This window comes from Triticum aestivum, chromosome 3D (assembly GCF_018294505.1).
Source record: "Triticum aestivum cultivar Chinese Spring chromosome 3D, IWGSC CS RefSeq v2.1, whole genome shotgun sequence".
NCBI classification, from domain to species: Eukaryota; Viridiplantae; Streptophyta; class Magnoliopsida; order Poales; family Poaceae; genus Triticum; species Triticum aestivum.
Genome location: NC_057802.1, coordinates 507,106,514 through 507,123,567, shown reverse-complemented (window position 1 = coordinate 507,123,567; position 17,054 = coordinate 507,106,514).

The following is a 17,054-nucleotide window of genomic DNA, read 5'->3' as shown; positions in this document are numbered from 1 at the left end:
TTTAAGCACATCACAAAGAGTCTGATGCCCTTTGAGGCTTTTGTACATGCCTGTCATGTACAATTCCTTCAGCCTTGCATCGTCAGTGATACTAGCAATGTACTCAGATGAGGAATTAGTGATAGCAGAGACAGTTGAAGAATTTGTAGCATTAGAAGCATTTGAACATTCAGGTGAAGAATTAGCAGATTCACGTTCAATGCATTTCAAACATGGAGGAATAAATTCTTCCTGAGCAGCGCTGATTTGTTGAGTAAGTAATGAATCGCGCTCCTTCTGAAGATCTTCATAACTTACTCTTAGCTTCTCAAGATCTTGCTTTCTTTGAAAAAATTCATAAGAAAGCTTCTCATGATCAGATAAGAGAGTGTTATGAAGACCTTGAAGGTTGTCAAACCTAGTCTGAAGTCTCTGAAGATTTTCAGTCAAGGTTTTAGTGCGATCCATTTCTTCACCCAACATATCATCACTTTTGTCTAGCATGTTTTGAACCTTTTCAAAAGCCCTTTGTTGTTTCACAGCAATCTTAGCAAGTTTAGAGTAGCTGGGCTTGAGGTTTTCATCAGATTCATTCTCACTAGATTCAAAGGAGGTATATTTGAGGAAGCAATAGGTGGGAGCGTAGTCATCATTGCCTTCATCAGCCTTGTTGGTGAAGCCATTTTCTTCAGAGTTGAAGATAGACTTGCTGACGAATGCAGTAGCGAGAGCTAGACTCGCTACTCCAGACTCGGACTCCTCAGATGGCTCCTCTTCCTCATGTTCCTCAGATTCAGCTTCAGAGTCCATTTCCTTGCAAATGAATGCCCGAGCCTTCTTGGAGCTGCTCTTCTTGTGAGATGAAGACTTTGAGGATTTTGATTATGAAGATTTCGAGGATTTCTTCTTTTTCTTCGCATCATCAGAACTGTAATCCTTGTATTTCTTCTTCTTTGATTCCTTTTCCCACTGAGGACAATCTTGAATGTAGTGTCCAGGTTTCTTGCATTTGTGACAAAGCCTCTTCTTGTAGTCACTGCATGAGGAATCATTGCTCCTTGAGAATCTTCCAAAGCGACCACGTCTTGAGAACTTTTGAAATTTCTTCATGAGCAGTGCTAGTTCCTGGCTTAGTTCTTCAGGATCACCAAGGCTGCTGCCAGAGTCTTCATCTTCAGACTCAGAAACTGCCTTGGCCTTCAGTGCACGTGATCTGCCATAGCTCGAACCATAGAGGTCTCTCTTTTCAGCAAGCTGGAACTCATGAGTATTTAGCCTTTCGAGGATATCAGCGGGATCAAGTGACTTGTAATCAGCACGTTCTTGTATCATCAATGCCAGAGTATCAAATGAGGAATCAAGCGATCTCAACAATTTCTTCACCACCTCATGGTCGGTGATGTCAGTGGCACCAAGCGCTTGAAGCTCATTTGAGATGTCAGTGAGGCAGTCGAAGGTTTGTTGAACATTTTCATTGTTGAGTCTTTTGAAGCGGTTGAAGAGATTGCGAAGAACATCAACTCGAGAGTCACGCTGAGTTGAGACTCCTTCATTCACTTTGGACAGCCTATCCCAGATAAGCTTAGCAGTTTCCAAAGCACTCACTCTTCCATACTGTCCTTTGCTCAGATGGCCACATATGATATTCTTCGCTTGATAATCGAGTTGCTTGAATCTCTTCACATCGGTAGCGTTCAGTGAGGGTGAGACAGAGGGAACACCATTTTCCACAACATACCAGAGATCGTTATCAATTGCCTTAAGATGCATTCGCATCTTATTCTTCCAGTAGGGGTAGTCCGTCCCTTCGAAGGTAGGACACCCAGCAGAGACCTTGATCATACATGCGGTCGACATAACTAAAACTCCAGGCGGTTAAACCAAAATCACACAGAACAAGGGAGTACCTTGCTCTGATACCAATTGAAAGTGCATTATATCGACTAGAGGGGGGTGAATAGGCGATTTTTATGAATTCTTCACCGCGGAATTTGCAGGTGAGGAAATTCCTTAGCGAAGAACTACTTGCAGCAGAATAAGTACTCAAGAGTAAGCATAGCAGAACATAGCCATGGTCATCATGATGAAATGAAGACAAACACAGAGTACAGAAAGCGTAAACACGGGATAGCACAGGATGAAGACAAACAGACTAAAGAAATAGAACTGAGGAAATTGAGAAAGTCTTCTGTCAAAGTCTTCAAACACATATATGACAAGCACACAACACACTAATGAGGAAATGAAAGAGTTGAGGAAATAGAACCAGTAAGCTTGGTGAACACAATGATTTGTTAGACCGGTTCCAACTGTTGTCTCAGTTGTACATCTGGTTGGAGCGGCTAGGTATTTAAACCTGAGGACACACAGTCTCGGACACACAGTCCTCACCCTATTCTCCTTGACTAAGGTCACACAGACCTTGTCCAATAAGTCGTGGTAAGTCTTCACGTGACTTCCGAACCTTCACAAACTCGGTCACTCGGCGATCCACAATTCCTCTTGGATGCTCTAGACCGTGACGCCTAACCATCTGGAAGAAGCACAATCTTCAAAGGTAACAAGCGTCGGATCCATGCAGGATCAATCTCTTCAGTGATGCTCAATCACTTTGGGTTTGTAGGTGTTTGGGTTTGGGTTTTCCTCACTTGATGATTTTCGCTCAAAGTCCTCGGAGGATGGGATGCTCTCAAATGACAAATGTCAATTTCTCTCGGAGCAGCCAACCAGCTAGTGGTTGTAGGGGGCGGCTATTTATAGCCTAGGGAGCAGCCCGACATGATAAGACATAAATGCCCTTCAATGATATGACCGTTAGGTGGGTAGATATTTTGGGACAGCTGGCGCATAGCACAGCAACGGTCGGAAATCTGAGTATCAAATTCCTTAGGGCTATCATGTTCCTCACTATGTAGGCAATCCGCACTGGCGAATTCCTAACTCCTCAGTCAGAAAAAATTCCTTAGAGACCAGAAGAACTTCGTCTCTGTCACTGAAGAATATGACTGAACTGTATGAGATTTCCAATGGCTTCACTCGAAGGGATTGGTAGGTGTGGGATTTTGAGTTGAGCATCACATGGAAATTTTTCCTTAGTATTTCCTCGACCCCCTTTAACAGTACGGTGTTTCCTATGACTCAAGAAAGAGAAAAATGAAACTACGAAAACAAAAGTCTTCACGCTTCATGTTCCTCAAATGAATACCAAGTCTTCAAGGTCTCACCAATTTCTTCACTTTCAAAGTCTTCAGAAAGTCTTCAGAAATGCAAAGTCTTCAGTCGAAGAACTTCAATTTTAGGCGTCGACTTTCTCTGTAAATATCAAACTTCCTCATAGAGTTATAGACCTGTGTACACTCATAAACACATTAGTCCCTTAACCTATAAGTCTTCAATACACCAAAATCACTAAGGGGCACTAGATGCACTTACACACAGGTGCACCGCCTCTAATGGTATCTGCACGTGTAGGAGGAACGTCGTGTGGCAGACTGCTAGGTCCGATCACACAACCGACAGTGAGTGGAGGTGTCTGTTCGCAACACATGCAATCCCTAGTGACAGCGCTGAAGCGATCAACCGCATGAGTGTGCCGCACCCCACTTTATATAGGCGTCCGTCGCGGGCTCAACACTTGGCCTCGCATGGACCCTAAAAGCCCATAAGTCTACTCGGCCACAATCCGGATACAGCTCGGATCACATCCGACCAGTGTCCCCGGATCGGACCTCGTAGGTTCCTTCCCTTAAGCGCGCGACCCCTTAGGTTCAAGCCGGCTTGGTCGCAGTTCGGATCACCTCTGAACTGCACGGTTGGTAGCGGCCTCTAGCAAGGAATGTCGAACATCAAGCAGACTATGAAGCTGGTTAGCGAACCTGTACATCACACTTCCATTCCTTTTGCCACACGATATATGTTGTCGAGCTCAAGGCGAGTCTGTCATCCTTGTGCCAGCCCGACTTCTTTCTCGTTCCAGTGATGCCGACCACTATCCGGATTATCTCATAATCCTTGTCGCATGGCCATGCTTATCCTGGTCGGATCACACGAGGGGCCCAGAGTATATCTCTCCTGGTCGGAGGGGCAAATCCCATCTTGCTCGACCATGTCTCGCAGCATGGGTCTGGACAAGCCTGAAACCTACCTTTGTAACTACCCAGTCACGGAGTAGCGTTTGGTCGGCCCAAAGCAGGTCTGTCACCATCCCAAGTACATGTGCCATCTCAGGTCTTAGGACATAGAATGTATGTTGTACTAGAAACTCACAGATGACATATCACTGCGTCTCATAGTTGGGTCTGTCCGACTCGGACCTTATCTCGACTCGGATCCGACTACGTCGAATCCGACCAGACCTTTCCAAGTCCATATTATCCGATTAGCATCCAATGCTCCATGGCTAGTGAGACCAAGCCATCGACCGTGTCATATGCTAGTCTAGTCAGCTGCGCGTCCACATAGCCCTTTTGACTAGGGACCTTCTAGGACAATCATCATACAATGCATAGTCCCACAAACAAGTCACGTACTTGCTGATACACATCATTGACAATGTCCATGGACTATCTTTATTCATAAACACATAGGAAATGTCATCATACATGATTGCCTCTAGGGCATATCTCCAACACAGCCGGCCCCAAGAAGGCGACCCTTTGTCTTTGATGCTTGAGTGGCGCAACCGGCCCCGATGCCTTGAAATACCATGGGGGGCTCATGAGGCTACCCGTGGTCATTTACTCCGACGGTAGTCGCCGAAGCTGATGGGGCGCCGCGGCTGAAGGGGCGAGAAGCCTCGGCAGCTTCCTACTCCGAGTGGTTGGTGATCGCGCTTCGTCCGTCTTCTGAGGCGCCGGCAGCTAGGAGCCGGCCGGGACCAGGCAGGCCACCTCGTGATTTCGAAACGTCGCGGCGGGAGCCAGGTGGTGTGTCAGCCGGGCGCCAGGCTTGCCTTCCGCTGCCCGCGCGCCATGCGGCGCCAGCCAGTCGGGCCGGCCTGCAAGCCCACGCGCGCGATGGGATGCTGCCGCAGGTTGGGGCCCGCCACTACCGGGCCTCGGCACGCGCGTCGATCCGCTGTGGCCGAGGCGGACGGTTGGGATTCCGTGGCGCAGTAAATGCACGCCGTTACTGCGCGGTAAACGCGGGGTCGTGGGCACAGTTAATCCCACGATCCCACGTCCCGCCCCCTCGGCTCCGCCGCCAGGGGCAATAATTACGGGGAGGAGGGGAGCGGCAGATGCACGCGCGCCCTCCTCTCCCTTTGCCGTTTTCCTCTTCTTCTCTCTACTGCCGCCGCACCCCCGCATCTTGCTGAAGTGCTGCCCCAGCCCATCGTCGCCGAGCCCATCCACACCGCCACGTCGCTGCTTCGGCGGGGGCTTGCGCGTTTGTCGTCGCGCCATGCTTTTGTCGAGCTTCAAGCTCTCATGGCACGCGAAAAGGCAAGTGCCGGCGCCTGGGACGGCTCCAACATGCATGAGGATCACCTCGATTTCCTCCATAGATCACGGCGGCTGCCCGGCGAGGGCTATGTACGGGTACGTGTTCCGCCCGAGAAGATCTTGCCGGCGCCGGAGGACGGCGAACGTGTCGTCTTTCAGTCGCATTTCCTCCACGGCTTCGGCCTGCCGGCGAGTGGCTTCCTCCGCTCCTTCCTTCAGTTCTATCGACTCTAGCCGCTCCACCTCACACCGAACACAGCGGTGCTGCTGTCCGCCTTCGTCACGCTCTGCGAGGGTTACCTCGGAATTCTCCCCACCGTCGAGCTCTGCGGGGATTTCTTCTACACCAAGCTCAGCACCGCCGCCAAGGGGGATCCGGCTTAGTGCGGAGCCTTCATTGCGGTGCGATGTTCGGGCGCCGGGAACTGCTTCCCGGCAATCAGCTTGACACAGTCGGTCAAGCTGTGGCAAAAATCTTATTTCTACGTCAAGAATGTCCACCCGTCAGCGAACTTCGTTAACCTGCCGGCTTATACAGCCGGCCCGCCGGCTGAGCCCCGCACCAACTGGACTTTCAAGCCGAGGACGTTGTTGGCGGCCTCCACTGCCACCATCACCCGGCTCAAGGTGATGACAGAGTTAGAGGGCCTCAAGGCCTCAGACCCGCTAACCGCTTTTGTGGTACGCCGAGTGCTCCCTCTTCAAGGGCGGCCTCACCTGATCAGCCGGATGAGCGGGCACCTGGACCCATGTCGGATGTGCACCAAGGAGATGCCGGACGCAGAGGTGGCCCGGCTGGTGAACCACATCTCGAACTGCAAACTCTCGGAGGCGGAGTGGCAGTTCGGCAAGCAACCGTACTCCCGCGCACACCTGCCACCCGCGGTGAGTCCTTAACTCCTTTTTCTCTTTATTTGCCGGGTTCTGCTTGGCCGCCTGATCAGTCGGTCACGATGCAGATCCTGACGTCCCAGTCGGCAGCCGACGCCCTAGAGCAGGGTCAGGAGTACCTGCCGGACCGGTGAGTGAGCGACGCGGACGACCCCGACTTGGGGGCGGCCGCCCTGGAAGAAGATGACGCCACGGGTGGCGGTGGCGGCACATGCGGCTCTGGAGGAGGAGGCGGCCTCGATGATTGGCTAGATGACGACGAGGAGAAGATCGAGCCGCGCCGCCCGCCGATCGCCGACAAGGCGGGCGCGAGCTCCTCAGCCGCGCCATCTGTGCCAGGCGGCGCGCCAAAGCGCCAAGCTGGCTCTGTTGTTCGGCAGCCGGCCGAAGAAGCCCAAGAGCTCGGCCGTTGCGATCAGGCGGGAGGAGGCCGCCGCGAAGGTGGCCCAGTTCCAGAAGGCCCCGAAGCAACCGCCGATGGTGTCTGCGTAAGTATTTGCCATCCCTTGTGTTTTCTTTCCTTCTTTCTTGCAAACTCTTTCTGAATTTCTTCTTATCTTGCTTTGAATAGGGCCCAGCTCCCTCTTGAGCGGTCTGATTCCGCGTCTGTGATCGGGACGACAAAGGGCTCCACCAACACCCGCCGCATAGACCCGCTCGCCGACCTCCGGGAGGCGACGGAAAAGAATGCGCGGGAGGCGCGCGAGGAGCGGGAGGAGGCGGAACGGCAGAGGGTGGCAGCGGCAAGGCGGCACATGAGGCGGCGGACGCGGCGGCCAAGGCCCAGGCGGACGTGGCGGCCAAGGCCCGGGCGGACGTGGCCGCCAAGGTGCAAGCGGAAGAGGCGGCCCCCGGCCGAACCCCGCGACTCATCATCCCTCTGCGCTCAGCGCCACCAGCGCCAGAGATCCCGGCGCCGACTGGTGGGGCCGGCGATGACCAGTCGGCCATGCAGATGAGAGGAGGTGACGCCGTTGTCTTGGGGGCGGAGATGCCCCCGCATGCGCCGACCGCCGAGGCCCAAAGCAGCCGGCCTGACGCGCCACTGGTGCCGCCGGTCGTTAGCGAGCTGGTGGTGCGGGCGACCCCCGTGGTCCGTACTCTGGCGCGCCGGCGTGCGGTGAAGGCAGCTTCGGCGCCACGGCAGCAGAAGATCAGGGCCGCAAGCTCGTTGGCCCCAGATGCAGAGGCCACCAGTGCCGCTCCGCCGGAGTGGATGCCTAGGGGCGAAACGGCGATTCTGAACACGGCCGCGCAGGACGTCCGGGTCCGGCTCCAGGCCCAGGCCACCGCTCTGCAGCATTATACGCCGGAGTTCCTGGCGACGCGAGCGGCCGTCCGGGTATGTTTCTTGTTTCTTGTTTTTGACTCTTGTAATCTTTCATGGGGGCGCGTCAGCACACCCACGGGGTGTAGTCCCCGAGTTCCGGGCCGGCTGCTGAGCAGGCAGCTTGGAACTTTCAGGTAGGCTCAAGTGCTAACTTGCTTTCTCTTCTTTTGTCTTCGTTGCAGGATTATCACAAGATCCGTGCGGCCGCCTTCAACTCCTAGATCTAGGAGCGGACCAAGCGGTCCACTGATTTGACCGAGAGCCGGCGTAAGCACTCTGCTTCCTTTCTTGCGGGGGCGCGTCAGCGCACCCGCTGGGTGTAGTCCCCGAGATTCGGGCCGACTGCTGAGCAGTCGGGCCAGATCTTCCCGGCATCTACTTGTCTTCTTTGTTGATTGTTGACCGTCTTTTCTTTCTTATCTTTGAAGAGGCCAACGCCGCCTTGCGGCAGCAACTGGGCGAAGCCCAAACCGCGCTACGCGCCAAGGAGGAGTGCAGCAAGGCAAAGCAGGAGCGCGACCGCCTGGCCAAGGAGCTGGCTGACTAGGCGGACTATCACAAGGTGGCCCTGCAGAAGGTGGAGGACAACGAGGCCAGACTCCTGGCCGAGTTTGAGACCGAGCGCTCGAGCTGGGCTGAGAAGGAGAAAGCTCTGACCGACGGCTATAGTGAGATCAAGGACATAATCGACGGTGAGTTGCCTCTTCCTTTGAACAGTCACCGACTGCCGTAGAAGTCGGCTTCTGGCTTCTAACACTTTCTTCTTGCGCAGATTTCTACCCTGGTTATACCGTTGCCGCCAGTCAGGCCATCGAGGCACGCCGCGAAGTGCGAAGGAGTGAAGTTGCGAAAATCACGCCCAATGCACCCCGGACCCTCAGCGAGCAGCTTCTCGCCATTCAGGCGCGTCTTTAGCCGGCTCACCGGATGCTCTGCCGCCTGCAGCGTGTTGGAGCTCAGGTGTTGTTTGCCCTCTGGCCAGAATCCAATATTCCGCGCACCCCCAGACGGACTGCCGACTGGCTGGAAGTGGCAGTCGGCGGCTTCAAGGCGTGGAAGGGCTCTTCAACCTGGGCTGGCGCACGGCGAACCTTCGAATTCATCAAGGCGTGGTATCCTGGGCTAAGCCTAGCCCAGTTGGCCACGTTCCGGCAGGAAGCCAACGCAGAGTTGGTGGCAGTGAGGCACGAGCTCACTCAAGGCGCGGCGGCGATCACCGAGTACACCGAGACCGGCGTCTTCCTCCCAGAGCTGGGTGAGGAGGGTGCTGAAGTGCCACCGAACTGGTTCAGGCTGAACCTGGAGGATGGCGAAGACTCGATGGAGGAGATAGCCTCCGGCGAGAAAGGCGAGGACTAGGAGGACGACGCGCCGGAGGACGGAGCGGACGACCAACCTCAGCTCGACCGTGCCTCGATCAGCGAGCCACGTGCGGGTGCGTCGGCTGCTGCTGGAGACGAACAAGCCGAGACTCGCGAGCCGGCCACTCCACCAGCCGGCGCCGCGACTCCACCAGCCTGCTGGACCCGCCTGCTGCTCCTCTGGCCTAGGCGGCCAGTTTTATCTTAACTTTTCCTGCTTTGTAGTTTCTTTGAACAAAACTTGTTAAATTTGCGCAGTTCCACCCGCTGGGGGTGTATTCAAACTTCGTTGAATGCTGGCCAAGGGCCTTTTGCTATGTAAATTAAATCCCGCACGAGCTGTGCTTTGCCGTGTTCCGACTTGTCTTGCTTTTATGTTCTTTTTTGGATGTTTCCTTTGCCGTCTTCCCTTAGTTGCCGCCTTGTCAGCCAGATAGTCGCTCTGTGGTCTGTGGCTGGGTCAAGTGCTTGGCCGCTCTGGGGAGACAAGTACTTTGGCCTCTTAGAACATAGCAAGTTAAGTAAGAAGCCGGCCGGCCGGCTGCTCGGCAGCCGGTCGGTGAGGCGAGGAGCCGGCTTGGCCTATGTGAGTGCTTTGGTCCTTAGCCATTTTTCATGTGGGCACCATTTCCTGCCTGCAACTCTTGCCAGCCGGACAGTCGCTCTACGAGCTGCGGCTTGTGGCAAGAGAGGGCTTAGATGCCGACACATTACTTGTCCGACTGCAGGTAGCACCGACATAGTACAAGGCGGCAAGCCCCCGGGCCGACTGGTCGAACCCGGTGCGAGGCAGAAGAATGAAATAACACATTCATAGGCATAGCACTTATCATATAGATAAAAAGGGTAGTCCCCGAGTGCTCCTCGAGGGACCCTATGTCTTTGTGCTTAATACAAAAGGTAGCATGGTACATACTGCATTCAACTGTAAAATCTTCGAAGGGGATTGGCGTTCCATGGGCGCTCCGATTCCTCGCTGGAGTCGTCTCTCTTGCATGCTCTGGACTTTTGTGCATTGATGAGGTAGTAGGAGTCGTTGCCCAAAGCTTTGCTGATGATGAAGGGGCCTTCCCAAGGGGCCGAGAGCTTGTGCTGGCCGGCTGTTTGCTGGATCAGCCAGAGCACAAGGTCTCCTTCTTGGAAGGATCTTGGCTTGACCTTTCGATTATGGTAGCGGCGCAGGCTCTGCTGGTAGATGGCGGACCGACTGAGTGCCAACAGCCGACCCTCTTCCAGCAGATCAACACCGTCTTCTCGTGCTTCCTTTGCCTCCGCCTCCATGTACATGGTGATGCGAGGTGAGTCGAACTCAATGTTAGTTGGGATGACGGCCTCGGCACCATACACGAGAAAGAATGGAGTGAAGCCGGTTGACTTGTTCGGAGTGGTGCGGAGGCTCCAGAGGACGGCCGGCAGCTCATCGATCCAGCAGCCGGCCGAGCGCTCCAGTGGCTCGATGAGTCGGGGCTTGATGCCGGACAAGACGAGGTCGTTTGCTCGCTCGACTTGGCCGTTTGACTGCGGATGGGCAACAGACGCTAAGTCCAGCCGAATGCCCTGGTCGCGCAGAAATGGGCCAAGGCGCCTTTGGCAAAGTTGGTGCCATTGTCGGTGATGATGCTGTGTGGTACGCCGTACCGGACCGTGATATCTGCGATGAAGGTCACAGTAGTCGGACCATTCAACTTCTTGATTGGCTTTGCTTCAATCCACTTGGTGAATTTGTCCACGGCGACAAGCAGATGAGTCATGCCGCTGCGTGCTATTTTGAATGGTCCCACCATGTCCAGCCCCCACACAGCAAAGGGCCAAGTGAGAGGGATAGTCTTGAGTGCAGAAGCCAGCAGGTGTTGCTTTGAGCTGAATTTTGGCATCCCTTGCAATCCTTGACAAGATCTTTGGCATCTTCTAGAGCAGTCGGCCAGAAGAAACCATGGCGGAAAGCTTTGGCGATAAGGGATCTGGAGGCCGCGTGGTGGCCGCACTCGCCTTGGTGGATATCTTTGAGGATTGCCTTGCCATTTTCCCACTCTACGCAGCGCTGGAAGACTCCAGTCACGCTGCGTTTGACAAGCTCTCTGTTTAGTATCGTGTAGGCTCCTGCTCGGCGCTGCACTTGCCGGGCCGAGATCTCATCAGTGGGCAGCTCTCTGTTCACCAGGAAGTTGAGAATGGGTTGCGCCCATGATGGAGCTTGGACTTCTTCCACTGTCAATACGGCCACTTCAACTAGGGCGGTTGGGTTGGGAGGTGGCGGGTTGGAGACGGCCGCCACTTTCTGCGTTGTTGAAGTCCCCGGGCTGACTGCTGCAGTCCCCGGGCCAGGTTCTGAAGTCCCTGGGCCGGGTGTGAGTGCAGCAGTCCCCGAGCCGCCTACCGAAGTCCCCGCGCCGACTACTGAGGTCCCCAAGTCGGATCTGACTGTTCCAGGGGCAGCCGGCACAAAGATAGAGTCTAATTCCGGTGAAGGCTTGATGGACGGCTTGAGGAGGCGCTGAAGGGAGACACCGGCTAGTATGGCTTGCCAGGTGGAGCCGATTCGTGCCAGGGCATCTGCTTGCTCATTGTCGGCCCTTGGCACGTGAAGGAACTCGCACCCTTCAAAGTATCCGCTGAGTTGCTGGACGTGGAAGCGGTAGCTTGCCATGTTTGCATCCTTGGCGTCCCAGTCGCCAGATGACTGTTGGACCACCAAGTCCGAGTCGCCATAGCACAGGATCCGGCAGATGCCGATCTATTTGGCCAGCCGGAGTCCATGTACTAGTGCCTCATAATCGGCCATGCTGTTGGAGGCAGCAAAGTCGATTTGAAGTGTGTATCTGAGCTTGTCTCCTTTGGGAAAGGTGAGGAAAACGCCGGCTCCCAAACCGGTTCTCATCTTTGAGCCATCGAAGTGCATTCGCCAATGAGTGGAGTCTGGAGCTGGTGGCAGGTACTAGGTCTCGGCCCAGTCGACAAGGAAGTCGGCCAGCGCTTGGGATTTTATGGCGGTGCGAGGCTGGTAGAAGATGGTGTAAGGGGCCAACTCGATGGCCCATTTGGCCAATCGGCCTGATGCATCTCTACTGCCTATGATCTCAGCAAGCGGTGCAGTGCAGACAACCGTGATTGGGTGCTCTTGAAAATATGGCTTGAGCTTCTTGGCAGCAAAGTGCACACCGTAGCACATCTTCTGGTAATGTGGGTAGTCCTGTTTTGAGGCTGACAGCACCTCGCTCAAATAGTATACAGGCCTCTAGACTGGCTGTGCCTTGCCGTCTTCTGGGCGCTCTGTTGGGGAACGTAGTAATTTCAAAAAAATTCCTACGCACACGCAAGATCATGGTGATGCATAGCAACGAGAGGGGAGAGTGTTGTCCACATACCCTCGTAGACCGACAGCGGAAGCGTTATCACAACGCGGTTGATGTAGTCGTACGTCTTCACGATCCGACCGATCAAGTACCGAACGTACGGCACCTCCGAGTTCTACACACGTTCAGCTTGATGACGTCCCTCGAACTCCGATCCAGCCGAGTGTTGAGGGAGAGTTTCATCAGCACGACAGCGTGGTGACGATGATGATGTTCCACCGATGCAGGGCTTCGCCTAAGCTCCGCAACGGTATTAGCGAGGTGTAATATGGTGGAGGGGGGCACCGCACACGGCTAAGAGATCTCAAGGATCAATTGTTGTGTCTATGGGGTGCCCCCCTGCCCCGTATATAAAGGAGCAAGGAGGAGGCAGCCGGCCAAGGGAAGAGGCGCGCCAAAGGGGGGAGTCCTACTCCCACCGGGAGTAGGACTCCTCCTTTCCTTGTGGGAGTAGGAGAAGGGAAGGGAGAAGGAGAAAGAAGGAAGGGTGCGCCCCCCTTCCCTAGTCCAATTCGGACCAGACCATGGGGAGAGGTGCGGCCACCTTTTGAGGCCTTTCTCTCCTTTCCCGTATGGCCCATTAAGGCCCAATACGAATTCCAGTAACTCTCCGGTACTCCGAAAAATACCCGAATCACTCGGAACCTTTCCGAAGTCCGAATATAGTCGTCCAATATATCAATTTTTACGTCTCGACCATTTCGAGACTCCTCTTCATATCCCCGATCTCATCCGGGACTCCGAACTCCTTCAGTACATCAAAACTCAATAAAACTATCATCGTAACGTTAAGCGTGCGGACCCTACGGGTTCGAGAACTATGTAGACATGACCGAGACACATCTCGGTCAATAACCAATAGCGGGACCTGGATGCCCATATTGGCTCCCACATATTCTACGAAGATCTTTATCGGTCAGACCGCATAACAACATACGTTGTTCCTTTTGTCACCGGTATGTTACTTGCCCGAGATTTGATCGTCGGTATCTCGATACCTAGTTCAATCTCGTTACCGGCAAGTCTCTTTACTCGTTCCGTAACACATCATCCCGCAACTAACTCATTAGTCACAATGCTTGCAAGGCTTATAGTGATGTGCATTACCGAGTGGGCCCAGAGATACCTCTCCGACAATTGGAGTGACAAATCCTAATCTCCAAATACGCCAACCCAACAAGTACCTTTGGATACACCTGTAGAGCACCTTTATAATCACCCATTTACGTTGTGACATTTGGTAGCACACAAAGTGTTCCTCCGGTAAACGGGAGTTGCATAATCTCATAGTCATAGGAACATGTATAGGTCATGAAGAAAGCAATAGCAACATACTAAACGATCGAGTGCTAAGCTAACGGAATGGGTCAAGTCAATCAAGTCATTCTCCTAATGAGGTGATCTCGTTAATCAAATGGCAACTTATGTCTATGGCTAGGAAACATAACCATCTTTGAATAACGAGCTAGTCAAGTAGAGGCATACTAGTGACACTCTGTTTGTCTATATATTCACACATGTATTATGTTTCCGGTTAATACAATTCTAGCACGAATAATAAACATTTATCATGATATAAGGAAATAAATAATTACTTTATTATTGCCTCTAGGGCATATTTCCTTCAGTCTCCCACTTGCACTAGAGTCAATAATCTAGTTCACATCGCCATGTGATTTAACATCAATAGTTCACATCACCATGTGATTAACACCCATAGTTCACATCGTCATGTGATCAACACCCAAAGGGTTTACTAGAGTCAGTAATCTAGTTCACATCGCTATGTGATTAACACCCAAAGAGTACTAAGGTGTGATCATGTTTTGTTTGTGAGATAATTTTAGTCAACGGGTCTGTCACATTCAGATCCGTAAGTATTTTGCAAATTTCTATGTCTACAATGCTCTGCTCGGAGCTACTCTAGCTAATTGCTCCCACTTTCAATATGTATCTAGACCGAGACTTAGAGTCATCTAGATTAGTGTCAAAACTTGCATCGACGTAACTCTTTATGACGAGCTCTTTGTCACCTCCATATACGAGAAACATATCCTTAGTCCTTTTCAGGTATTTCAGGATGTTCTTGACCGCTGTCCAGTGATCCACTCCTGGATTACTTTGGTACCTTCCTGCTAGACTTATAGCAAGGCATACATCAGGTCTGGTACATAGCATTGCATACATGATAGAGCCTATGGCTGAAGCATAGGGGACATCTTTCATCTTCTCTCTATCTTCTGCAGTGGTCGGGCATTGAGTCTTACTCAACTTCACACCTTGCAACACATGCAAGAATCCTTTCTTTGCTTGATCCATTTTGAACTTCTTCAAAACTTTGTCAAGGTATGTGCTTTGTGAAAGTCCAATTAAGCGTCTTGATCTATCTCTATAGATCTTGATGCCCAATATATACGCAGCTTCACCGAGGTCTTTCATTGCAAAACTCTTATTCAAGTATCCCTTTATGGTATCCAGAAATTCTATATCATTTCCAATCAGTAATATGTCATCCACATATAATATCAGAAATGCTACAGAGCTCCGACTCACTTTCTTGTAAATACAGACTTCTCCAAAAGTCTGTATAAAACCAAATGCTTTGATCACACTATCAAAGCGTTTATTCCAACTCCGAGAGGCTTGCACCAGTCCATAAATGGATCGCTGGAGCTTGCACACTTTGTTAGCTCCCTTTGGATCGACAAAACCTTCTGGTTGCATCATATACAACTCTTCTTCCAGAAATCCATTCAGGAATGCAGTTTTGACATCCATTTGCCAAATTTCATAATCATAAAATGCGGCAATTGCTAACATGATTCGGACAGACTTAAGCATAGATACGAGTGAGAAACTCTCATCGTAGTCAGCACCTTGAACTTTGTCAAAAACCTTTTTCCGACAATTCTAGCTTTGTAGATAGTAACACTACTATCAGGGTCCGTCTTCCTCTTGAAGATCCATTTAATCTCAATGGCTCGCCGATCATTGGGCAAGTCAATCAAAGTCCACACTTTGTTTCTCATACATGGATCTCATCTCAGATTTCATGGCCTCAAGCCATTTTGCGGAATCTGGGCTCACCATCGCTTCTTCATAGTTCGTAGGTTCGTCATGGTCTAGTGACATAACCTCCAGAACAGGATTACCATCCCACTCTGGTGCGGATCTTACTCTGGTTTACCGACGAGGTTTGGTAGTAACTTGATCTGAAGTTACATGATCATCATCATTAACTTCCTCACTAATTGGTGTAGGAGTCACATGAACAGATTTCTGTGATGAACTACTTTCCAATAAGGGAGCAGGTACAGTTACCTCATCAAGTTCTTTGGTAGTAACTTGATCTGAAGTTACATGATCATCATCATTAACTTCCTCACTAATTGGTGTAGGAGTCACAGGAACAGATTTCTGTGATGAACTACTTTCCAATAAGGGAGCAGGTATAGTTACCTCATCAAGTTCTACTTTCCTCCCACTCACTTCTTTCGAGAGAAACTCCTTCTCTAGAAAGGATCCATACTAAGCAACGAATGTCTTGCCTTCGGATCTGTGATAGAAGGTGTACCCAACTGTCTCCTTTGGGTATCCTATGAAGACACATTTCTCCGATTTGGGCTTGAGCTTATCAGGATGAAACTTTTTCACATAAGCATCGCAACCCCAAATTTTAAGAAACGACAACTTTGGTTTCTTGCCAAACCACAGTTCATAAGGCGTCATCTCATCGGATTTTGATGGTGCCCTATTTAACGTGAATGTAGCTGTCTCTAATGCATAACCCCAAAACGATAGTGGTAAATTGGTAAGAGACATCATAAATTGCACTATATCCAATAAAGTACGTTTATGACGTTCAGACACACCATCATGCTGTGGTGTTCCAGGTGGCGTGAATTTGTGAAACTATTCCACATTGTTTTAATTGAAAACCAAACTCGTAACTCAAATATTTGTCTCCGCGATCAAATCATATAAACCTTATTTTCTCATCAAGTAGATATACCAATATCTGCTCAAATCATCTGTGAAGGTCAGAAAATAATGATACCTGCCACGAGCCTCAATATTCATCGGACCACATACATCTGTATGTATGATTTCCAACAAATCTGTTGCTCTCTCCATAGTTCCGGAGAACGGCGTTTTAGTCATCTTGCCCATGAGGCATGGTTCGCAAGCATCAAGTGATTCATAATCAATTGATTCCAAAATCCCATCAGTATGGAGTTTCTTCATGCGCTTTACACCAATATGACCTAAACGGCAGTGCCACAAATAAGTTGCACTATCATTATTAACTTTGCATCTTTTGGCTTCAATATTATGAATATGTGTATCACTACGATCGAGATCCAACAAACCATTTTCGTTGGTGTGTATGACCATAGAAGGTTTTATTCATGTAAACAGAACAACAATTGTTCTCTAACTTAAATGAATAACCGTATTGCAATAAACATGATCAAATCATATTCCTGCTCAACGCAAACACCAAATAACACTTATTTAGTTTCAACACTAATCCCTAAAGTATAGGGAGTGTGCGATGATGATCATATCAATCTTGGAACTACTTCCAACACACATCGTCACCTCTCCTTTTACTAGTCTCTGTTTATTCTGCAACTCCCGTTTCGAGTTACTACTCTTTAGCAACTGAACCAGTATCAAATACTGAGGGGTTGCT